The sequence below is a fragment of the Rhinoderma darwinii genome, assembly GCF_050947455.1.
Source record: "Rhinoderma darwinii isolate aRhiDar2 chromosome 5 unlocalized genomic scaffold, aRhiDar2.hap1 SUPER_5_unloc_12, whole genome shotgun sequence".
Classification (NCBI taxonomy): domain Eukaryota; kingdom Metazoa; phylum Chordata; class Amphibia; order Anura; family Rhinodermatidae; genus Rhinoderma; species Rhinoderma darwinii.
In genome coordinates, this window is record NW_027461768.1 from 93,408 (window position 1) to 117,162 (window position 23,755).

At 43.6% G+C, this 23,755-nt stretch overlaps 5 non-coding genes and 2 pseudogenes across 5 annotated transcripts; all 7 read left to right on the plus strand.

Annotated features, from left to right (window-relative positions):
- The first annotated feature begins 3,313 nt into the window (after positions 1–3,313).
- Positions 3,314–3,530, plus strand: LOC142685192 (U2 spliceosomal RNA; annotated as a pseudogene).
- A 1,286-nt stretch (positions 3,531–4,816) lies between these two features.
- Positions 4,817–5,007, plus strand: LOC142685233 (U2 spliceosomal RNA). Its single transcript, XR_012854743.1, has one exon. It is a non-coding gene; the product is annotated as a U2 spliceosomal RNA (small nuclear RNA).
- Positions 5,008–6,293: 1,286 nt separating this feature from the next.
- On the plus strand, positions 6,294–6,484 carry LOC142685234 (U2 spliceosomal RNA). The gene has a single exon (XR_012854744.1). It is a non-coding gene; the product is annotated as a U2 spliceosomal RNA (small nuclear RNA).
- Positions 6,485–7,770: 1,286 nt separating this feature from the next.
- Positions 7,771–7,961, plus strand: LOC142685235 (U2 spliceosomal RNA). Its single transcript, XR_012854745.1, has one exon. It is a non-coding gene; the product is annotated as a U2 spliceosomal RNA (small nuclear RNA).
- A 6,230-nt stretch (positions 7,962–14,191) lies between these two features.
- Positions 14,192–14,389, plus strand: LOC142685191 (U2 spliceosomal RNA). Its single transcript, XR_012854726.1, has one exon. It is a non-coding gene; the product is annotated as a U2 spliceosomal RNA (small nuclear RNA).
- Positions 14,390–15,675: 1,286 nt separating this feature from the next.
- Positions 15,676–15,866, plus strand: LOC142685236 (U2 spliceosomal RNA). Its single transcript, XR_012854746.1, has one exon. It is a non-coding gene; the product is annotated as a U2 spliceosomal RNA (small nuclear RNA).
- Positions 15,867–22,091: 6,225 nt separating this feature from the next.
- Positions 22,092–22,267, plus strand: LOC142685178 (U2 spliceosomal RNA; annotated as a pseudogene).
- Positions 22,268–23,755: the final 1,488 nt, after the last annotated feature.

The window sequence follows — 23,755 nt, forward strand, 5'->3', positions numbered from 1 at the left end:
AAGCAATTTGGTCCTTTTCTTCCACAAATAGGAACGATGGAATTGGTATTCTCTTTAAAAATAATGAGTTTGTCATCAAACAGACTCAAATCATTCAGGAAGGAAGATGTGTCTGCGTGTTACTATCCTACAAGGGGTGGCAGTTTAGGCTTATCAATATCTATGGCCATGCTGTGAAATCTGATAGGTTGGCACTTTTTGATACTTTAAAATTTTTTCTACACGGTAAAGTTCCTGTAATTATTGTTGGTGACATTAACTGTATCCTGGAGAAGCAGGCCCGAGCTGGATCCACAGAGTCTAATGTGGACGCTACCGGAGTTTTGTGGAATAAAATTTTGCAGGACTTTGCTTTGCAGGACGCTGTCACCAGGAAACCAGGTCCATTTACCTATCATGCCGATGACGGAAGAACGGATTCTCGTCTGGACTTTTTCTTTTTTTCTACCTCTGCAATGAAATGTGTAGATTATGCGCAGGAGAGAGTGTGGTTTTCAGATCACGAGTGTTTGTTGGGGGTTTTTGTTATAAATAATTTCTTTTATGGTAGAGGGGTATGGAAGATGAATGTTAGTTTTCTGAGTGATAAAAGGGAAAAAACTAGGTTTGGGAAAAAATATGGGTTTTGGGTTAGGAAGAAAAGTTCTTTCTCTAATGTGTGTGAATGGTGGGTATGGGTGAAAAAAAAGATTGGTGGGTTTTTTAGACAGATAGGGTATAGAAGAGCGAGAAGGAAAAGATTAGAATATTCACGCTTTAATATGCGGATGACGTTCCTTCAACAATGTAAAAATTTGGGTATGGATGTAAGACACGATTTGGAAAAAACAAAAAAAGATATTAAGGAGTGGTTCCGAGAGAAAGGGAAAGAAATTATATTTAGGTCTAAGGTGGAGGTTAGAGATAATCACGAGAAGTGCACTAGATTTTTCTTTAAAAAAATGTGTGGTGGAAAAAGTGGAATGAATGTATTATTGGATAAGGATGATAAGGAGGTGTTCGGTAAGGATGTGATTGATGTGGTGTCTGATTTTTATAAAAAACTGTATGATGTGAAGAAATGTGATTTGGGCGATGATGAGGAGTTTTTGGATATTGTGTGTAATTTTGTTCCTGAAAGTGAATGTGCGTTTTTGCTTGGTGAGATTATGGATGGTGAAGTAAAGGATGTGGTGGGAAGTATGGCTAAAAATAAGTCTCCAGGGATCGATGGAATACCAGCTGATTTCTATGGGAAATATTGGGATATAATTGGGAAGGATGTTATAGAAGTTATGAGAGTGTTGTTTTCTGGGATTAATATGTGTGATGTGATGAAGAAGGGTATGGTAGTTTTGTTGCATAAAAAAGGAGACAAGAGACGGTTAGAAAACTGGCGACCAATTACTTTGCTTAATACGGATTATAAAATTTTTGCCAAGCTGATTGCGAATCGTATGAGAGATGTGATTGGGTGTGTGATTGATGAGGATCAGGTATGTGCGGTACCGAAAAGGAAATTGCATGAAAACGTGGCGTTGGTGCGGGACATGCTTGAGGATTGTAAGGGTCGGAATAAGAAGGTGATTGTGTGTGCGTTAGATTTTGAGAAAGCGTTTGATCGTGTGGCGCATGTGTTTTTGTTCAAAGTGTTAGAGAGAATGGGTTTTCCGGTTCAGTTTGTGAGTTTGTTGAAGAATTTATACGCGAATGCAAAGAGCTGTGTGCAGGTGAATGGGTTTTTTTCAGAATCGTTTAATATTATGTCTGGTGTGCGACAGGGTTGTCCGTTGTCTCCCATCCTATTTATTTGTGCGATTGAACCATTGTTGCAAATGATTAGAAATGATAAGGTTGTGAAAGGTTTGGTGGTGCCCGGGTGTGATGGAAAACGTGTGAAAGCTTTGGGATATATGGATGATATTTGCGTATTGTGTGATTCAGTGTATGATATGTCCAGAGTGAAGTTGATCGTAAATATGTTTTGTATTGCGTCTGCTTTTAAAATAAATTGGGGTAAGAGCAAATTTAAAATTTTTTTCAGTAATGAGCGGGTGAGTGATTCTGATATGGAACAGGTGAATGGTGTGAAAATTTTGGGTATTGTGTTTGATGATGAGCTGAAAGGGAGAGAAAGTTGGGATGAGTTAGGTGGTAGGATTGTGAGAAAGTTGGAAATGTGGAGAATGAGGGATCTTTCTTTTTCGGGGAAGGTTTTAATTGTCAAAAGTATTATTCTTCCTATGATTTTATATGTTGCTCTGGTTTTTCCTCCTGCTGTAGCTATGTTAAAAAAAGTGAATAGAGTTTTGTTCCTTTTTTTATGGGGGAGCGGGATTGAGAAGGCAAAGAGAGAAATTCTAATGAAAAGCAGACGTAATGGAGGCTTGGATTTCCCAAATTTGGAGATTTTCATCGGAATTAATTGTGTACGTTTTTTTGTAGAGCTTTTATTTAAAGAATCCAAGGCTTCCAGAATGTCGAAATATTTAGCTGGAACGGTGATTCAGCGTCTAAGGTGGGAAAAACGTAATTTATGTAAACCAATTGCTTTTCAGTGCACAGGGTGGTATTTGTATGTTGAAAAATTTATTAAAAAGTTCCAGCTAGAGGATGTAAGAATGGAGAGATTTTTGAGTGAAAAGAATGTTGTGAGAAGTATGTGTATGAATAATGTGATGTGTTCTGTAAATGGTTTGAATTCGATGGAGTCTAGGTCTGTGTGGAAGAAGATTGTTACGTATGATGTGTCAAATAAGCAGAAAGATTTGTTATGGATGTCGGTACATGGAGTGTTGCCTGTAAGGAGTGTTCAGAAAAGAAGAGGTTTGGTTGCATCTGAAAGGTGTCCGAGAGAAGGTTGTGGGGATGATGAGGATGTGAGTCATGTGTTTTGGTCGTGTAAGCATGCAAAGGATGTTTGGAAAAAGTTGAGTGGGTTGTGCGAAGAATTGACTGGTTTGAAGAGTTTGACGTACGAAATTGTCTTGTTTGGTTTGTGTAGTTTGGGTAGTGAAAAGGATAGAGTGTTGTGGATTTTTTTGACTTGTGTGAAAGAGGTTTTGTGGAATACGAGGAATTTGAATGTGTATAAAAGAGAAGTATTTGAGATGGAGGATGTGGTTAGTATGGTATTGGCTAAATTGTATTTTTATTATAAATGGGATCTAGAAAAAGGTATGGATGCGGAAGGGATATGGCGAATGTTAAAATGGCGGTATTTAGTTTGAGGAATTTTGTTTGACTTATCTTGTATTTGATGGGAAAATAAAATAATGAACCAGAGTGATGAGATTTTTTGAAAAATAGAGAGGTGGTTTGAACAACTACAGTTCTCGGTTTTATTCAAAAAAACCTGAATGGTTTAATAAAAAAAAAAAAAAAAAAAAAAAAAAAAATCTGTTCTTATCAGTTTAATATCTGATACGTCCCCTATCTGGGGACCATATATTAAATGGATTTTTAGAACAGGGAGATGGAAATAGAGCTTGCTCTGTCCACTCCACGCATTGACCTGGTATTGCAGTATTTCCAGGACCGGTGCACCCTTCCCTTATGTGTTGACTAAAATCAGATTCCAAAAGTGTTTTTTCTCTTTGCCATTGTTTCTGTCTTTCTGAAGGGATCTCCCCTTTTAATCCCATTATTTCAACACCTGTTGGACAATGCATTTGTACAGTCATGTGTGATAATGAGCTCATTTATTAAATGCAATTAATGAATACATTGCCACCTCTTGTTGTGTGTGTGTGTGTGTGTGTCTTCTGTGTTTCTGTGTTTCCGGCATTTCACATTGGAACAGCTCATTCACCTTCCTTGTCTTCTCTCCGCCCTCCCTCCCTCCCTCCCTCCTAGGTAAGTTAAAGAGCTGCACCTGAGCCAGCCACTGATTGATGCAGCACCACAGTCAAATAGTGGAGTGGAGTGGAGTAGGGGAACAGCAAACAGCCATTAAAGCAGCCAGCCGCCTACCCGCCACAATGGACCTACCTGTGTACACTAGGTGGATGTGATGGAATGTACTGTCGTCCCTACATTTCAAGAAGAAGTAAGAATTGCAGTTGCAACAAACCCTTGCTTGCCTACAAAGAGAGCAGCAATTTGGATTTGTTACTATGTTACCTGGAAGAATAACAAACTGTGCAAGGATGGAGGTTGTAGGAGCAAAGAGAAGTTGTCTGTAAAGTTGGTGGATGCCTATTTTCCATTTTGCAGTCCCTTGTCTCCCTCTTGTGGCCTCCTGGAGGCAAATAAATGTGCAAAAAAAAGACAGCCTGGCGGCCGGCTGTTGCAGTGTTGCCCTCTCAGGCAACACTGAGTGACTGACTGAGCCTCACAGTCTTATATAAAGTTCAGACGGAACTTTGCACGTGTCATAGTGGAGCCCTCAGGATTCCAGAGCCAGCTTTCTGACATCATAATGGGGCCTGCCTCAGAGATAAAAGCCTGGGCCCAGGCAGTGTTGTTCAGTGCTGCTCAGCAGGCAGCACAGGACTGGATTAAAGCTGATACAAGGTGTGAAGGAACAAGGGGTGGCTGTGGGCATGCACTTGCTGCCGCTGCCAGTGTTTATCTGCATGGCAGGAGGGCATTTGGGCGTTGCCAGGAAGGCGTTTTTATGTAGATTCCTCCTCTTTCAGCACTGCATTGTGGTGCAAGCAAAAGAAGCAAATCCTGTCTGGCTTCCTCTCCGGCCTTTATTCACCTCCCGCTTAGTAGCTGTAAATGTGTGTGAGCCTGCAGGGCCCCATGGAATTGCCTAGGAGTAGGCTGAATCGCTGCAAGGGGTGAACAGCAGTATGGGACAGGCTCGGGCAAGGCAAGGGCCGCTCGGGTTATCGCTTCTCGGCCTTTTGGCTAAGATCAAGTGTAGTATCTGTTCTTATCAGTTTAATATCTGATACGTCCCCTATCTGGGGACCATATATTAAATGGATTTTTAGAACAGGGAGATGGAAATAGAGCTTGCTCTGTCCACTCCACGCATTGACCTGGTATTGCAGTATTTCCAGGACCGGTGCACCCTTCCCTTATGTGTTGACTAAAATCAGATTCCAAAAGTGTTTTTTCTCTTTGCCATTGTTTCTGTCTTTCTGAAGGGATCTCCCCTTTTAATCCCATTATTTCAACACCTGTTGGACAATGCATTTGTACAGTCATGTGTGATAATGAGCTCATTTATTAAATGCAATTAATGAATACATTGCCACCTCTTGTTGTGTGTGTGTGTGTGTGTGTCTTCTGTGTTTCTGTGTTTCCGGCATTTCACATTGGAACAGCTCATTCACCTTCCTTGTCTTCTCTCCGCCCTCCCTCCCTCCCTCCCTCCTAGGTAAGTTAAAGAGCTGCACCTGAGCCAGCCACTGATTGATGCAGCACCACAGTCAAATAGTGGAGTGGAGTGGAGTAGGGGAACAGCAAACAGCCATTAAAGCAGCCAGCCGCCTACCCGCCACAATGGACCTACCTGTGTACACTAGGTGGATGTGATGGAATGTACTGTCGTCCCTACATTTCAAGAAGAAGTAAGAATTGCAGTTGCAACAAACCCTTGCTTGCCTACAAAGAGAGCAGCAATTTGGATTTGTTACTATGTTACCTGGAAGAATAACAAACTGTGCAAGGATGGAGGTTGTAGGAGCAAAGAGAAGTTGTCTGTAAAGTTGGTGGATGCCTATTTTCCATTTTGCAGTCCCTTGTCTCCCTCTTGTGGCCTCCTGGAGGCAAATAAATGTGCAAAAAAAAGACAGCCTGGCGGCCGGCTGTTGCAGTGTTGCCCTCTCAGGCAACACTGAGTGACTGACTGAGCCTCACAGTCTTATATAAAGTTCAGACGGAACTTTGCACGTGTCATAGTGGAGCCCTCAGGATTCCAGAGCCAGCTTTCTGACATCATAATGGGGCCTGCCTCAGAGATAAAAGCCTGGGCCCAGGCAGTGTTGTTCAGTGCTGCTCAGCAGGCAGCACAGGACTGGATTAAAGCTGATACAAGGTGTGAAGGAACAAGGGGTGGCTGTGGGCATGCACTTGCTGCCGCTGCCAGTGTTTATCTGCATGGCAGGAGGGCATTTGGGCGTTGCCAGGAAGGCGTTTTTATGTAGATTCCTCCTCTTTCAGCACTGCATTGTGGTGCAAGCAAAAGAAGCAAATCCTGTCTGGCTTCCTCTCCGGCCTTTATTCACCTCCCGCTTAGTAGCTGTAAATGTGTGTGAGCCTGCAGGGCCCCATGGAATTGCCTAGGAGTAGGCTGAATCGCTGCAAGGGGTGAACAGCAGTATGGGACAGGCTCGGGCAAGGCAAGGGCCGCTCGGGTTATCGCTTCTCGGCCTTTTGGCTAAGATCAAGTGTAGTATCTGTTCTTATCAGTTTAATATCTGATACGTCCCCTATCTGGGGACCATATATTAAATGGATTTTTAGAACAGGGAGATGGAAATAGAGCTTGCTCTGTCCACTCCACGCATTGACCTGGTATTGCAGTATTTCCAGGACCGGTGCACCCTTCCCTTATGTGTTGACTAAAATCAGATTCCAAAAGTGTTTTTTCTCTTTGCCATTGTTTCTGTCTTTCTGAAGGGATCTCCCCTTTTAATCCCATTATTTCAACACCTGTTGGACAATGCATTTGTACAGTCATGTGTGATAATGAGCTCATTTATTAAATGCAATTAATGAATACATTGCCACCTCTTGTTGTGTGTGTGTGTGTGTGTGTCTTCTGTGTTTCTGTGTTTCCGGCATTTCACATTGGAACAGCTCATTCACCTTCCTTGTCTTCTCTCCGCCCTCCCTCCCTCCCTCCCTCCTAGGTAAGTTAAAGAGCTGCACCTGAGCCAGCCACTGATTGATGCAGCACCACAGTCAAATAGTGGAGTGGAGTGGAGTAGGGGAACAGCAAACAGCCATTAAAGCAGCCAGCCGCCTACCCGCCACAATGGACCTACCTGTGTACACTAGGTGGATGTGATGGAATGTACTGTCGTCCCTACATTTCAAGAAGAAGTAAGAATTGCAGTTGCAACAAACCCTTGCTTGCCTACAAAGAGAGCAGCAATTTGGATTTGTTACTATGTTACCTGGAAGAATAACAAACTGTGCAAGGATGGAGGTTGTAGGAGCAAAGAGAAGTTGTCTGTAAAGTTGGTGGATGCCTATTTTCCATTTTGCAGTCCCTTGTCTCCCTCTTGTGGCCTCCTGGAGGCAAATAAATGTGCAAAAAAAAGACAGCCTGGCGGCCGGCTGTTGCAGTGTTGCCCTCTCAGGCAACACTGAGTGACTGACTGAGCCTCACAGTCTTATATAAAGTTCAGACGGAACTTTGCACGTGTCATAGTGGAGCCCTCAGGATTCCAGAGCCAGCTTTCTGACATCATAATGGGGCCTGCCTCAGAGATAAAAGCCTGGGCCCAGGCAGTGTTGTTCAGTGCTGCTCAGCAGGCAGCACAGGACTGGATTAAAGCTGATACAAGGTGTGAAGGAACAAGGGGTGGCTGTGGGCATGCACTTGCTGCCGCTGCCAGTGTTTATCTGCATGGCAGGAGGGCATTTGGGCGTTGCCAGGAAGGCGTTTTTATGTAGATTCCTCCTCTTTCAGCACTGCATTGTGGTGCAAGCAAAAGAAGCAAATCCTGTCTGGCTTCCTCTCCGGCCTTTATTCACCTCCCGCTTAGTAGCTGTAAATGTGTGTGAGCCTGCAGGGCCCCATGGAATTGCCTAGGAGTAGGCTGAATCGCTGCAAGGGGTGAACAGCAGTATGGGACAGGCTCGGGCAAGGCAAGGGCCGCTCGGGTTATCGCTTCTCGGCCTTTTGGCTAAGATCAAGTGTAGTATCTGTTCTTATCAGTTTAATATCTGATACGTCCCCTATCTGGGGACCATATATTAAATGGATTTTTAGAACAGGGAGATGGAAATAGAGCTTGCTCTGTCCACTCCACGCATTGACCTGGTATTGCAGTATTTCCAGGACCGGTGCACCCTTCCCTTATGTGTTGACTAAAATCAGATTCCAAAAGTGTTTTTTCTCTTTGCCATTGTTTCTGTCTTTCTGAAGGGATCTCCCCTTTTAATCCCATTATTTCAACACCTGTTGGACAATGCATTTGTACAGTCATGTGTGATAATGAGCTCATTTATTAAATGCAATTAATGAATACATTGCCACCTCTTGTTGTGTGTGTGTGTGTGTGTGTCTTCTGTGTTTCTGTGTTTCCGGCATTTCACATTGGAACAGCTCATTCACCTTCCTTGTCTTCTCTCCGCCCTCCCTCCCTCCCTCCCTCCTAGGTAAGTTAAAGAGCTGCACCTGAGCCAGCCACTGATTGATGCAGCACCACAGTCAAATAGTGGAGTGGAGTGGAGTAGGGGAACAGCAAACAGCCATTAAAGCAGCCAGCCGCCTACCCGCCACAATGGACCTACCTGTGTACACTAGGTGGATGTGATGGAATGTACTGTCGTCCCTACATTTCAAGAAGAAGTAAGAATTGCAGTTGCAACAAACCCTTGCTTGCCTACAAAGAGAGCAGCAATTTGGATTTGTTACTATGTTACCTGGAAGAATAACAAACTGTGCAAGGATGGAGGTTGTAGGAGCAAAGAGAAGTTGTCTGTAAAGTTGGTGGATGCCTATTTTCCATTTTGCAGTCCCTTGTCTCCCTCTTGTGGCCTCCTGGAGGCAAATAAATGTGCAAAAAAAAGACAGCCTGGCGGCCGGCTGTTGCAGTGTTGCCCTCTCAGGCAACACTGAGTGACTGACTGAGCCTCACAGTCTTATATAAAGTTCAGACGGAACTTTGCACGTGTCATAGTGGAGCCCTCAGGATTCCAGAGCCAGCTTTCTGACATCATAATGGGGCCTGCCTCAGAGATAAAAGCCTGGGCCCAGGCAGTGTTGTTCAGTGCTGCTCAGCAGGCAGCACAGGACTGGATTAAAGCTGATACAAGGTGTGAAGGAACAAGGGGTGGCTGTGGGCATGCACTTGCTGCCGCTGCCAGTGTTTATCTGCATGGCAGGAGGGCATTTGGGCGTTGCCAGGAAGGCGTTTTTATGTAGATTCCTCCTCTTTCAGCACTGCATTGTGGTGCAAGCAAAAGAAGCAAATCCTGTCTGGCTTCCTCTCCGGCCTTTATTCACCTCCCGCTTAGTAGCTGTAAATGTGTGTGAGCCTGCAGGGCCCCATGGAATTGCCTAGGAGTAGGCTGAATCGCTGCAAGGGGTGAACAGCAGTATGGGACAGGCTCGGGCAAGGCAAGGGCCGCTCGGGTTATCGCTTCTCGGCCTTTTGGCTAAGCTCAAGTGGCTAACCAGAGGCGTCCAGTGCTGAACTCTCGGCCCTGCAGCATCGCCCTTTGGGGCTTAAGCTGCTTGTTGCTATAGGGAGACAGCCAGTGGCAGGAAGGCGATCGACATGGGCGTTATTGTACGTCACGCTAAGGCCGGGGAAACCCGGGTCAAGTACGGCATTCGGATCGAAGTTGATGTTGGATCAGAGAAGACCCTGGACCTACGACACCTGGTGAACAACATCTTGTTTGGAATTCTGAAAGTGGAGCGGAAGAAAATCCTTTGTCTTCAGGAGCATAAGGTTGGTCATTTTACCTTGATATTGACGGATTTACCTGCCTGCCATACTTTCCATTACAATTTGATGCAAAATGTGAACAATCCTGAGCTTGGAGGACTTACTTTTATCCTGCTGTATGATGAAGGAGAAGTCTTCCTGGTTGTTTTTCTCTACAATGCACATGTACCTTTGCAAGATATCACGGCATTCCTGTCTAGACATTGTGCATATGTTAAGTTTGAGAATAAAATCTTGAACACTGAAATGATCTGGAATGGGAAATACAAATTTCGGGTCCGGTTTCGGCAAGATATTGAGGAACCAGGAGGCTTCCATTTCCCTCCATCGAACTTCTCCATTGGAAGAGACAGGGGATATCTGTTTTTTCCCAGGTGTCCTCCCTTCTGCAGGAATTGTAAAGTTTTTGGCCACACAAGGGAAGGATGTCAAAATTCAGGGAAGTGTTCCAGATGTAACCAGGAGGGTCACAAAGCAAAAGAATGTGTCAACCGCATTGTTTGTAATCTCTGCGAGGTGGAAGGGCATACATTCAAAGACTGCCCTCTGCGGAAGAAGTCATATGCAGAGGCAGCCAGGAGCCAAGTGGCTGAGATGATAGCGAGAACTGGACGGTTGGGCGAGGAGGTACCCGCTGACTATCTGGCTTCTTTAAGCACATCTCCAGTAGAAGTACGTGTGGAGGAAGGGGCAGGCATGGAGGTAGCCCCGGTCGAGGAGGATCTTCCTCACCCATCCGATGCCCAGACTGGGCTACAGGGTGAGGGAGAAATTGAGGGCGACGTCCCCGTGACTCCTCCTGTTTCTTGGAGTCTGGATGAAGTGTTTCTGGAAGGAGTTGGAGGTCAAGGGGATTTTACCACTGTAGGCACCCGACCTGCAGACGAAATTCTGGATATGGGGGCTAAGAGAGCCAGGCTGGCCGCGTCACCCCCTGTAACCCCTGGAAGGGAGGAGGAATACCCCTCATCAGTGATTTCGTTTGATGAGCCTTTTCTAGAAGATCAAGGGACCAGTTTCTTCACATTAGGTTGCCAGCCTCCAGAAGGCAAAGGCTGAAGTGCAAATGGACAACCTGCGGTTATCTGGCTATGAAAATTAAAATATGGCATCCAAACCTACATTTGATGTCGTATCCTTAAATGTACGACTGATTCAATCTAAGCCCAGGAGGGCTGCAGTTCTGGATTTTTTAAAAAATTTAGGAGCTGATGTATATTGTTTGCAAGAATGCGGTATTAGGGAACCTGTGCCAGAACAGGAATGGCCATATGGCCAATGTATATGGTCTGGTTCTTCTATAAATAAAAATGATGGGGTAGGAATATTGCTAGGGAATAGGAATTTAAAATTAGAAAGTTATATTGTGGTGGAAGTGGGGAGGTGTATTTTGGCAGAGATAAATGTCAGAGGGTGGAGGGTAAGGGTAATTAATATATATGGAGCAACAAAAAAAGAAGAGAGGTTAGAGCTCCTAGAGAAGTTGTCCTTTTTTTTGCCAGGGAGAATTCCTACGATTTGGGTTGGGGACTTTAACTGTGTGACGGAAGGGGAAAAAATGGATGTATCTGGTAAAAAGTTGTACCAATTAATCAAAGATTTTTCTTTTATAGATGCTGCTGAGGTTCATTTGGGAAAGCCACCACCCGACACTTATAGGTCTGATAGAGGAGGGGTAACATCAAGGATAGATCGGGTGCTTTTCTCAAAAAATGTGGGGTGCATGAGTTTGCGGCAGCGCGATGTGACCTTTTCTGACCATGTGTGTATGTGTGCAACTTTTGAAGGGGATGTTCGTTTAGTGCGTGGTGCAGGGGTATGGAAGTTAAATGTAAGTTTATTAGAGGATGAAAGAATTGTGAAGGCTTTTATATATGCGTATAAAGGATGGAAATCGCGGCAGGAATCTTTTGGGAATGTGTTGGAGTGGTGGGATTGGATGAAGAATGAATGTAAAAGATTCTTTAAAAAATGGGGCTATAAAAAAGCAGCTATGCTAAGAAACCAATATAATGAGTTGAATGTTAGAATAGAATGGTTGAGAAAACTTGGCGAGCTTGGTGTGGATGTCAGTGATTTGATGAGGGACGCAAGGAATGAAAGTAGGCTTTTATTAGAGGAAAAAGGGAAAAAAATTATATATAGATCAAAAGTTGAAAACTTAGACAAAGATGAAAAATGTACAAGATTTTTTTTCAAAAAAATATGTGGTAAAAAGGATGATATGGATGAATTATTGAATGATAGGGGTGAGTGTGTTTCTGGAAAGGATGTGATGAGTGAAGTTGAAGGTTTTTATACCCAGTTGTATGGAGAGAAGTGGTATGATAAGGATTTGATGAATGAGGTTTTGAATGGGTTGGAAAATAAACTTGGAGAGGAAGATCGTGAGTCTCTGTGTGGTGATATTACCATGGATGAAGTGAGAAATGTGGTGATGAGTGCAAGTAAAAATAAAACACCTGGGAAGGATGGGATCCCAATTGAATTATATGTGAGGATGTGGGATATAATTGGTGGGGATTTGCTTGAGGTATGTCAGTATATGTGGAAGCATGGTGTGCTGAGCGAATCTATGAAAGAAGGTGTGGTTGTGCTGATATATAAAAAAGGTGAGAAGAAAAATTTGGCAAATTGGAGGCCAATTACTTTGTTGGATTCTGACTATAAGTGTTTTAGTAAAGTATTGGCCAATAGGATGCGTGAGGTTGTTGCTGAAGTGGTGAATGAAGATCAAGTGTGTGCAGTGCCTGGTAGAAGTATGACTGATAATTTGTTGTTACTAAGGGATATGATTGGGGACTGTATGGATAGAAAGCAGAAATGTATGGTCCTATCTGTGGATTTTGAAAAGGCATTTGATAGGGTGTCGCATGAGTTTATGTTTAGTGTGCTGTGTAAAATGGGTTTTCCGAGAAAGTTTGTGTATGCAGTGAAAGGTTTGTATGGGAACGTAACAAGTGAGTTTCTCGTAAATGGGTTTCTGAGTGGAAAAGTGGGGATAAGGTCAGGTGTCAGGCAGGGTTGTCCTATGTCCCCTGTCCTGTTCATTAGTGTGATTGAAGTGTTGTTGTGTATGGTTAGAAGGGAAAAATTTATGAGGGGGTTATTAATTCCTGGGAGTAATGGTAAGTTTCTGAAAGTATTGGGTTATATGGACGATGTGGTGATTGTTAGTGAAAGAGAGGCGGAGATAAATAGAGCGAGATTGTTGTTGAGGTTGTTTTGTAGTGCGTCTGCGTTTAAAGTGAATTGGGGTAAATGTAGCTTTAAGTGTTTTGGTGATAGGAGTGTGAGAATGGATGGGGTTAATTGTGAGATGGGTGCTATTAAAATATTGGGTGTGCAATTTAATGAGGATTTGAGAGGGAATGAAAGTTGGGATGAATGTGGTATGAGAATAGAACGAAAACTGAACTTTTGGAGACTGAGAAGTTTGACACTGACGGGAAAAATTTTGATAGTTAAATCTGTTGTGTTACCAATTTTACTTTTTTGTGCAGTTGTTTTCCCTTTTGCTACTCACAAAATTAAGAAGACGGAAAAGATGATTTTTACATTTTTTTGGGGGAGTAGAATGGAAAAATTGAAGAGAGAGTATGTGTATAAGATGTGTGTGAATGGTGGTTTGGATTTTCCAAATGTTGAGGTATTTTTGGCTTTGAATTATATCAAAGTGGTGTCTGTGTTAGTGCAGAGGAATAATAAGACTGGTTTCATGATTAGATACTTGGCTGGTTGGATGTTGTATGGTCTGAATTGGGTAAAGAGAGATGCAAGTGTGCCTGTGGCTTTCAAGTGTCCAGTGTGGTATATGAGGATTGAGGTTTTTGTGAGGAAAAATGACTTGCTTGCTGTGCCAATGAGTGAGTTTAAAAATAAGAATGCGGTGATGAAGAGAATACGTGCGAATGAAATTCCATGTGAAATTGCAGGTTTGAGGTCTAATGAAGTGCAGAGTGTATGGAGTAAATTGAAGGTGAGTGGTATGTCAAACAGACAGCGTGATATTGTATGGATGTCGCTGCATAATATCCTACCTGTTAGGCAAGTGCAGAAAAGAAGGGATCTTATTAGGTCTGAGGTTTGCCCGAGGAATGGATGTGGAGCAAGTGAGAGTGTGAGACATATGTTGTGGGATTGTGACTATTCGTATGAAGTATGGAAAGGGGTGGGTGGTTTGTGTAAAGAACTAGCGGGGGTAAAATTTGTTAATTGGAAAGTAGCAATGTTTGGAATGGGTGCAAGTAGTCGTATGAAAGATAGAATTATGTGGTTAATTATGGCATGTGTGATGGAAAGTTTGTGGGATGTGAGAAACTTGTTAGTGTTTAAAAGGAAATTAGTGCCTGTAAATGAGTGTATTAGGATGATTTTGTCTAGACTTTACGTCATGTATTTGTGGGATAGACAGCGTGGTGGTGGCCTAGATTCAGAGGGGATATGGAAGTTCAAAAAATGGAAATTCCTGATACGATGTAGGTAATATTGTTCTGTTTTTTTTTGTGATTGTTTATGTAAATTGAAGAAAAAATAAAGAACAAACCAGAATGATGATAAGTTTGAAGCAACGTGGATTTGATTTTCAAGTTTTGAGAAACATTATAAGTTGCTTATAACTAACTGAAATGGTTTTAAAAAAAAAAAAAAAAAAAAAAAAAAAAAAAAAAAAATCTGTTCTTATCAGTTTAATATCTGATACGTCCCCTATCTGGGGACCATATATTAAATGGATTTTTAGAACAGGGAGATGGAAATAGAGCTTGCTCTGTCCACTCCACGCATTGACCTGGTATTGCAGTATTTCCAGGACCGGTGCACCCTTCCCTTATGTGTTGACTAAAATCAGATTCCAAAAGTGTTTTTTCTCTTTGCCATTGTTTCTGTCTTTCTGAAGGGATCTCCCCTTTTAATCCCATTATTTCAACACCTGTTGGACAATGCATTTGTACAGTCATGTGTGATAATGAGCTCATTTATTAAATGCAATTAATGAATACATTGCCACCTCTTGTTGTGTGTGTGTGTGTGTGTGTCTTCTGTGTTTCTGTGTTTCCGGCATTTCACATTGGAACAGCTCATTCACCTTCCTTGTCTTCTCTCCGCCCTCCCTCCCTCCCTCCCTCCTAGGTAAGTTAAAGAGCTGCACCTGAGCCAGCCACTGATTGATGCAGCACCACAGTCAAATAGTGGAGTGGAGTGGAGTAGGGGAACAGCAAACAGCCATTAAAGCAGCCAGCCGCCTACCCGCCACAATGGACCTACCTGTGTACACTAGGTGGATGTGATGGAATGTACTGTCGTCCCTACATTTCAAGAAGAAGTAAGAATTGCAGTTGCAACAAACCCTTGCTTGCCTACAAAGAGAGCAGCAATTTGGATTTGTTACTATGTTACCTGGAAGAATAACAAACTGTGCAAGGATGGAGGTTGTAGGAGCAAAGAGAAGTTGTCTGTAAAGTTGGTGGATGCCTATTTTCCATTTTGCAGTCCCTTGTCTCCCTCTTGTGGCCTCCTGGAGGCAAATAAATGTGCAAAAAAAAGACAGCCTGGCGGCCGGCTGTTGCAGTGTTGCCCTCTCAGGCAACACTGAGTGACTGACTGAGCCTCACAGTCTTATATAAAGTTCAGACGGAACTTTGCACGTGTCATAGTGGAGCCCTCAGGATTCCAGAGCCAGCTTTCTGACATCATAATGGGGCCTGCCTCAGAGATAAAAGCCTGGGCCCAGGCAGTGTTGTTCAGTGCTGCTCAGCAGGCAGCACAGGACTGGATTAAAGCTGATACAAGGTGTGAAGGAACAAGGGGTGGCTGTGGGCATGCACTTGCTGCCGCTGCCAGTGTTTATCTGCATGGCAGGAGGGCATTTGGGCGTTGCCAGGAAGGCGTTTTTATGTAGATTCCTCCTCTTTCAGCACTGCATTGTGGTGCAAGCAAAAGAAGCAAATCCTGTCTGGCTTCCTCTCCGGCCTTTATTCACCTCCCGCTTAGTAGCTGTAAATGTGTGTGAGCCTGCAGGGCCCCATGGAATTGCCTAGGAGTAGGCTGAATCGCTGCAAGGGGTGAACAGCAGTATGGGACAGGCTCGGGCAAGGCAAGGGCCGCTCGGGTTATCGCTTCTCGGCCTTTTGGCTAAGATCAAGTGTAGTATCTGTTCTTATCAGTTTAATATCTGATACGTCCCCTATCTGGGGACCATATATTAAATGGATTTTTAGAACAGGGAGATGGAAATAGAGCTTGCTCTGTCCACTCCACGCATTGACCTGGTATTGCAGTATTTCCAGGACCGGTGCACCCTTCCCTTATGTGTTGACTAAAATCAGATTCCAAAAGTGTTTTTTCTCTTTGCCATTGTTTCTGTCTTTCTGAAGGGATCTCCCCTTTTAATCCCATTATTTCAACACCTGTTGGACAATGCATTTGTACAGTCATGTGTGATAATGAGCTCATTTATTAAATGCAATTAATGAATACATTGCCACCTCTTGTTGTGTGTGTGTGTGTGTGTGTCTTCTGTGTTTCTGTGTTTCCGGCATTTCACATTGGAACAGCTCATTCACCTTCCTTGTCTTCTCTCCGCCCTCCCTCCCTCCCTCCTAGGTAAGTTAAAGAGCTGCACCTGAGCCAGCCACTGATTGATGCAGCACCACAGTCAAATAGTGGAGTGGAGTGGAGTAGGGGAACAGCAAACAGCCATTAAAGCAGCCAGCCGCCTACCCGCCACAATGGACCTACCTGTGTACACTAGGTGGATGTGATGGAATGTACTGTCGTCCCTACATTTCAAGAAGAAGTAAGAATTGCAGTTGCAACAAACCCTTGCTTGCCTACAAAGAGAGCAGCAATTTGGATTTGTTACTATGTTACCTGGAAGAATAACAAACTGTGCAAGGATGGAGGTTGTAGGAGCAAAGAGAAGTTGTCTGTAAAGTTGGTGGATGCCTATTTTCCATTTTGCAGTCCCTTGTCTCCCTCTTGTGGCCTCCTGGAGGCAAATAAATGTGCAAAAAAAAGACAGCCTGGCGGCCGGCTGTTGCAGTGTTGCCCTCTCAGGCAACACTGAGTGACTGACTGAGCCTCACAGTCTTATATAAAGTTCAGACGGAACTTTGCACGTGTCATAGTGGAGCCCTCAGGATTCCAGAGCCAGCTTTCTGACATCATAATGGGGCCTGCCTCAGAGATAAAAGCCTGGGCCCAGGCAGTGTTGTTCAGTGCTGCTCAGCAGGCAGCACAGGACTGGATTAAAGCTGATACAAGGTGTGAAGGAACAAGGGGTGGCTGTGGGCATGCACTTGCTGCCGCTGCCAGTGTTTATCTGCATGGCAGGAGGGCATTTGGGCGTTGCCAGGAAGGCGTTTTTATGTAGATTCCTCCTCTTTCAGCACTGCATTGTGGTGCAAGCAAAAGAAGCAAATCCTGTCTGGCTTCCTCTCCGGCCTTTATTCACCTCCCGCTTAGTAGCTGTAAATGTGTGTGAGCCTGCAGGGCCCCATGGAATTGCCTAGGAGTAGGCTGAATCGCTGCAAGGGGTGAACAGCAGTATGGGACAGGCTCGGGCAAGGCAAGGGCCGCTCGGGTTATCGCTTCTCGGCCTTTTGGCTAAGCTCAAGTGGCTAACCAGAGGCGTCCAGTGCTGAACTCTCGGCCCTGCAGCATCGCCCTTTGGGGCTTAAGCTGCTTGTTGCTATAGGGAGACAGCCAGTGGCAGGAAGGCGATCGACATGGGCGTTATTGTACGTCACGCTAAGGCCGGGGAAACCCGGGTCAAGTACGGCATTCGGATCGAAGTTGATGTTGGATCAGAGAAGACCCTGGACCTACGACACCTGGTGAACAACATCTTGTTTGGAATTTTGAAAGTGGAGCGGAAGAAAATCCTTTGTCTTCAGGAGCATAAGGTTGGTCATTTTACCTTGATATTGACGGATTTACCTGCCTGCCATACTTTCCATTACAATTTGATGCAAAATGTTAACAATCCTGAGCTTGGAGGACTTACTTTTATCCTGCTGTATGATGAAGGAGAAGTCTTCCTGGTTGTTTTTCTCTACAATGCACATGTACCTTTGCAAGATATCACGGCATTCCTGTCTAGACATTGTGCATATGTTAAGTTTGAGAATAAAATCTTGAACACTGAAATGATCTGGAATGGGAAATACAAATTTCGGGTCCGGTTTCGGCAAGATATTGAGGAACCAGGAGGCTTCCATTTCCCTCCATCGAACTTCTCCATTGGAAGAGACAGGGGATATCTGTTTTTTCCCAGGTGTCCTCCCTTCTGCAGGAATTGTAAAGTTTTTGGCCACACAAGGGAAGGATGTCAAAATTCAGGGAAGTGTTCCAGATGTAACCAGGAGGGTCACAAAGCAAAAGAATGTGTCAACCGCATTGTTTGTAATCTCTGCGAGGTGGAAGGGCATACATTCAAAGACTGCCCTCTGCGGAAGAAGTCATATGCAGAGGCAGCCAGGAGCCAAGTGGCTGAGATGATAGCGAGAACTGGACGGTTGGGCGAGGAGGTACCCGCTGACTATCTGGCTTCTTTAAGCACATCTCCAGTAGAAGTACGTGTGGAGGAAGGGGCAGGCATGGAGGTAGCCCCGGTCGAGGAGGATCTTCCTCACCCATCCGATGCCCAGACTGGGCTACAGGGTGAGGGAGAAATTGAGGGCGACGTCCCCGTGACTCCTCCTGTTTCTTGGAGTCTGGATGAAGTGTTTCTGGAAGGAGTTGGAGGTCAAGGGGATTTTACCACTGTAGGCACCCGACCTGCAGACGAAATTCTGGATATGGGGGCTAAGAGAGCCAGGCTGGCCGCGTCACCCCCTGTAACCCCTGGAAGGGAGGAGGAATACCCCTCATCAGTGATTTCGTTTGATGAGCCTTTTCTAGAAGATCAAGGGACCAGTTTCTTCACATTAGGTTGCCAGCCTCCAGAAGGCAAAGGCTGAAGTGCAAATGGACAACCTGCGGTTATCTGGCTATGAAAATTAAAATATGGCATCCAAACCTACATTTGATGTCGTATCCTTAAATGTACGACTGATTCAATCTAAGCCCAGGAGGGCTGCAGTTCTGGATTTTTTAAAAAATTTAGGAGCTGATGTATATTGTTTGCAAGAATGCGGTATTAGGGAACCTGTGCCAGAACAGGAATGGCCATATGGCCAATGTATATGGTCTGGTTCTTCTATAAATAAAAATGATGGGGTAGGAATATTGCTAGGGAATAGGAATTTAAAATTAGAAAGTTATATTGTGGTGGAAGTGGGGAGGTGTATTTTGGCAGAGATAAATGTCAGAGGGTGGAGGGTAAGGGTAATTAATATATATGGAGCAACAAAAAAAGAAGAGAGGTTAGAGCTCCTAGAGAAGTTGTCCTTTTTTTTGCCAGGGAGAATTCCTACGATTTGGGTTGGGGACTTTAACTGTGTGACGGAAGGGGAAAAAATGGATGTATCTGGTAAAAAGTTGTACCAATTAATCAAAGATTTTTCTTTTATAGATGCTGCTGAGGTTCATTTGGGAAAGCCACCACCCGACACTTATAGGTCTGATAGAGGAGGGGTAACATCAAGGATAGATCGGGTGCTTTTCTCAAAAAATGTGGGGTGCATGAGTTTGCGGCAGCGCGATGTGACCTTTTCTGACCATGTGTGTATGTGTGCAACTTTTGAAGGGGATGTTCGTTTAGTGCGTGGTGCAGGGGTATGGAAGTTAAATGTAAGTTTATTAGAGGATGAAAGAATTGTGAAGGCTTTTATATATGCGTATAAAGGATGGAAATCGCGGCAGGAATCTTTTGGGAATGTGTTGGAGTGGTGGGATTGGATGAAGAATGAATGTAAAAGATTCTTTAAAAAATGGGGCTATAAAAAAGCAGCTATGCTAAGAAACCAATATAATGAGTTGAATGTTAGAATAGAATGGTTGAGAAAACTTGGCGAGCTTGGTGTGGATGTCAGTGATTTGATGAGGGACGCAAGGAATGAAAGTAGGCTTTTATTAGAGGAAAAAGGGAAAAAAATTATATATAGATCAAAAGTTGAGAACTTAGACAAAGATGAAAAATGTACAAGATTTTTTTTCAAAAAAATATGTGGTAAAAAGGATGATATGGATGAATTATTGAATGATAGGGGTGAGTGTGTTTCTGGAAAGGATGTGATGAGTGAAGTTGAAGGTTTTTATACCCAGTTGTATGGAGAGAAGTGGTATGATAAGGATTTGATGAATGAGGTTTTGAATGGGTTGGAAAATAAACTTGGAGAGGAAGATCGTGAGTCTCTGTGTGGTGATATTACCATGGATGAAGTGAGAAATGTGGTGATGAGTGCAAGTAAAAATAAAACACCTGGGAAGGATGGGATCCCAATTGAATTATATGTGAGGATGTGGGATATAATTGGTGGGGATTTGCTTGAGGTATGCCAGTATATGTGGAAGCATGGTGTGTTGAGCAAATCTATGAAAGAAGGTGTGGTTGTGCTGATATATAAAAAAGGTGAGAAGAAAAATTTGGCAAATTGGAGGCCAATTACTTTGTTGGATTCTGACTATAAGTGTTTTAGTAAAGTATTGGCCAATAGGATGCGTGAGGTTGTTGCTGAAGTGGTGAATGAAGATCAAGTGTGTGCAGTGCCTGGTAGAAGTATGACTGATAATTTGTTGTTACTAAGGGATATGATTGGGGACTGTATGGATAGAAAGCAGAAATGTATGGTCCTATCTGTGGATTTTGAAAAGGCATTTGATAGGGTGTCGCATGAGTTTATGTTTAGTGTGCTGTGTAAAATGGGTTTTCCGAGAAAGTTTGTGTATGCAGTGAAAGGTTTGTATGGGAACGTAACAAGTGAGTTTCTCGTAAATGGGTTTCTGAGTGGAAAAGTGGGGATAAGGTCAGGTGTCAGGCAGGGTTGTCCTATGTCCCCTGTCCTGTTCATTAGTGTGATTGAAGTGTTGTTGTGTATGGTTAGAAGGGAAAAATTTATGAGGGGGTTATTAATTCCTGGGAGTAATGGTAAGTTTCTGAAAGTATTGGGTTATATGGACGATGTGGTGATTGTTAGTGAAAGAGAGGCGGAGATAAATAGAGCGAGATTGTTGTTGAGTTTGTTTTGTAGTGCGTCTGCGTTTAAAGTGAATTGGGGTAAATGTAGCTTTAAGTGTTTTGGTGATAGGAGTGTGAGAATGGATGGGGTTAATTGTGAGATGGGTGCTATTAAAATATTGGGTGTGCAATTTAATGAGGATTTGAGAGGGAATGAAAGTTGGGATGAATGTGGTATGAGAATAGAACGAAAACTGAACTTTTGGAGACTGAGAAGTTTGACACTGACGGGAAAAATTTTGATAGTTAAATCTGTTGTGTTACCAATTTTACTTTTTTGTGCAGTTGTTTTCCCTTTTGCTACTCACAAAATTAAGAAGACGGAAAAGATGATTTTTACATTTTTTTGGGGGAGTAGAATGGAAAAATTGAAGAGAGAGTATGTGTATAAGATGTGTGTGAATGGTGGTTTGGATTTTCCAAATGTTGAGGTATTTTTGGCTTTGAATTATATCAAAGTGGTGTCTGTGTTAGTGCAGAGGAATAATAAGACTGGTTTCATGATTAGATACTTGGCTGGTTGGATGTTGTATGGTCTGAATTGGGTAAAGAGAGATGCAAGTGTGCCTGTGGCTTTCAAGTGTCCAGTGTGGTATATGAGGATTGAGGTTTTTGTGAGGAAAAATGACTTGCTTGCTGTGCCAATGAGTGAGTTTAAAAATAAGAATGCGGTGATGAAGAGAATACGTGCGAATGAAATTCCATGTGAAATTGCAGGTTTGAGGTCTAATGAAGTGCAGAGTGTATGGAGTAAATTGAAGGTGAGTGGTATGTCAAACAGACAGCGTGATATTGTATGGATGTCGCTGCATAATATCCTACCTGTTAGGCAAGTGCAGAGAAGAAGGGATCTTATTAGGTCTGAGGTTTGCCCGAGGAATGGATGTGGAGCAAGTGAGAGTGTGAGACATATGTTGTGGGATTGTGACTATTCGTATGAAGTATGGAAAGGGGTGGGTGGTTTGTGTAAAGAACTAGCGGGGGTAAAATTTGTTAATTGGAAAGTAGCAATGTTTGGAATGGGTGCAAGTAGTCGTATGAAAGATAGAATTATGTGGTTAATTATGGCATGTGTGATGGAAAGTTTGTGGGATGTGAGAAACTTGTTAGTGTTTAAAAGGAAATTAGTGCCTGTAAATGAGTGTATTAGGATGATTTTGTCTAGACTTTACGTCATGTATTTGTGGGATAGACAGCGTGGTGGTGGCCTAGATTCAGAGGGGATATGGAAGTTCAAAAAATGGAAATTCCTGATACGATGTAGGTAATATTGTTCTGTTTTTTTTGTGATTGTTTATGTAAATTGAAGAAAAAATAAAGAACAAACCAGAATGATGATAAGTTTGAAGCAACGTGGATTTGATTTTCAAGTTTTGAGAAACATTATAAGTTGCTTATAACTAACTGAAATGGTTTTAAAAAAAAAAAAAAATCTGTTCTTATCAGTTTAATATCTGATACGTCCCCTATCTGGGGACCATATATTAAATGGATTTTTAGAACAGGGAGATGGAAATAGAGCTTGCTCTGTCCACTCCACGCATTGACCTGGTATTGCAGTATTTCCAGGACCGGTGCACCCTTCCCTTATGTGTTGACTAAAATCAGATTCCAAAAGTGTTTTTTCTCTTTGCCATTGTTTCTGTCTTTCTGAAGGGATCTCCCCTTTTAATCCCATTATTTCAACACCTGTTGGACAATGCATTTGTACAGTCATGTGTGATAATGAGCTCATTTATTAAATGCAATTAATGAATACATTGCCACCTCTTGTTGTGTGTGTGTGTGTGTGTGTCTTCTGTGTTTCTGTGTTTCCGGCATTTCACATTGGAACAGCTCATTCACCTTCCTTGTCTTCTCTCCGCCCTCCCTCCCTCCCTCCCTCCTAGGTAAGTTAAAGAGCTGCACCTGAGCCAGCCACTGATTGATGCAGCACCACAGTCAAATAGTGGAGTGGAGTGGAGTAGGGGAACAGCAAACAGCCATTAAAGCAGCCAGCCGCCTACCCGCCACAATGGACCTACCTGTGTACACTAGGTGGATGTGATGGAATGTACTGTCGTCCCTACATTTCAAGAAGAAGTAAGAATTGCAGTTGCAACAAACCCTTGCTTGCCTACAAAGAGAGCAGCAATTTGGATTTGTTACTATGTTACCTGGAAGAATAACAAACTGTGCAAGGATGGAGGTTGTAGGAGCAAAGAGAAGTTGTCTGTAAAGTTGGTGGATGCCTATTTTCCATTTTGCAGTCCCTTGTCTCCCTCTTGTGGCCTCCTGGAGGCAAATAAATGTGCAAAAAAAAGACAGCCTGGCGGCCGGCTGTTGCAGTGTTGCCCTCTCAGGCAACACTGAGTGACTGACTGAGCCTCACAGTCTTATATAAAGTTCAGACGGAACTTTGCACGTGTCATAGTGGAGCCCTCAGGATTCCAGAGCCAGCTTTCTGACATCATAATGGGGCCTGCCTCAGAGATAAAAGCCTGGGCCCAGGCAGTGTTGTTCAGTGCTGCTCAGCAGGCAGCACAGGACTGGATTAAAGCTGATACAAGGTGTGAAGGAACAAGGGGTGGCTGTGGGCATGCACTTGCTGCCGCTGCCAGTGTTTATCTGCATGGCAGGAGGGCATTTGGGCGTTGCCAGGAAGGCGTTTTTATGTAGATTCCTCCTCTTTCAGCACTGCATTGTGGTGCAAGCAAAAGAAGCAAATCCTGTCTGGCTTCCTCTCCGGCCTTTATTCACCTCCCGCTTAGTAGCTGTAAATGTGTGTGAGCCTGCAGGGCCCCATGGAATTGCCTAGGAGTAGGCTGAATCGCTGCAAGGGGTGAACAGCAGTATGGGACAGGCTCGGGCAAGGCAAGGGCCGCTCGGGTTATCGCTTCTCGGCCTTTTGACAAGATCAGGTGTAGTATTTCTGCATCTGGTTTTGTTGGGAGGTGTCCGGGGTACCCTGCTCCTTGGCCTTGGGGGATCGTCTCTTTTCACAGAGAGACTTCACCCCCTTGCTGCTATTTGGGGAGTGGGCTTAGCCCCCGGACAACGAGTTGCGATCGCGCCTTACCCAAGAGGTCAACCG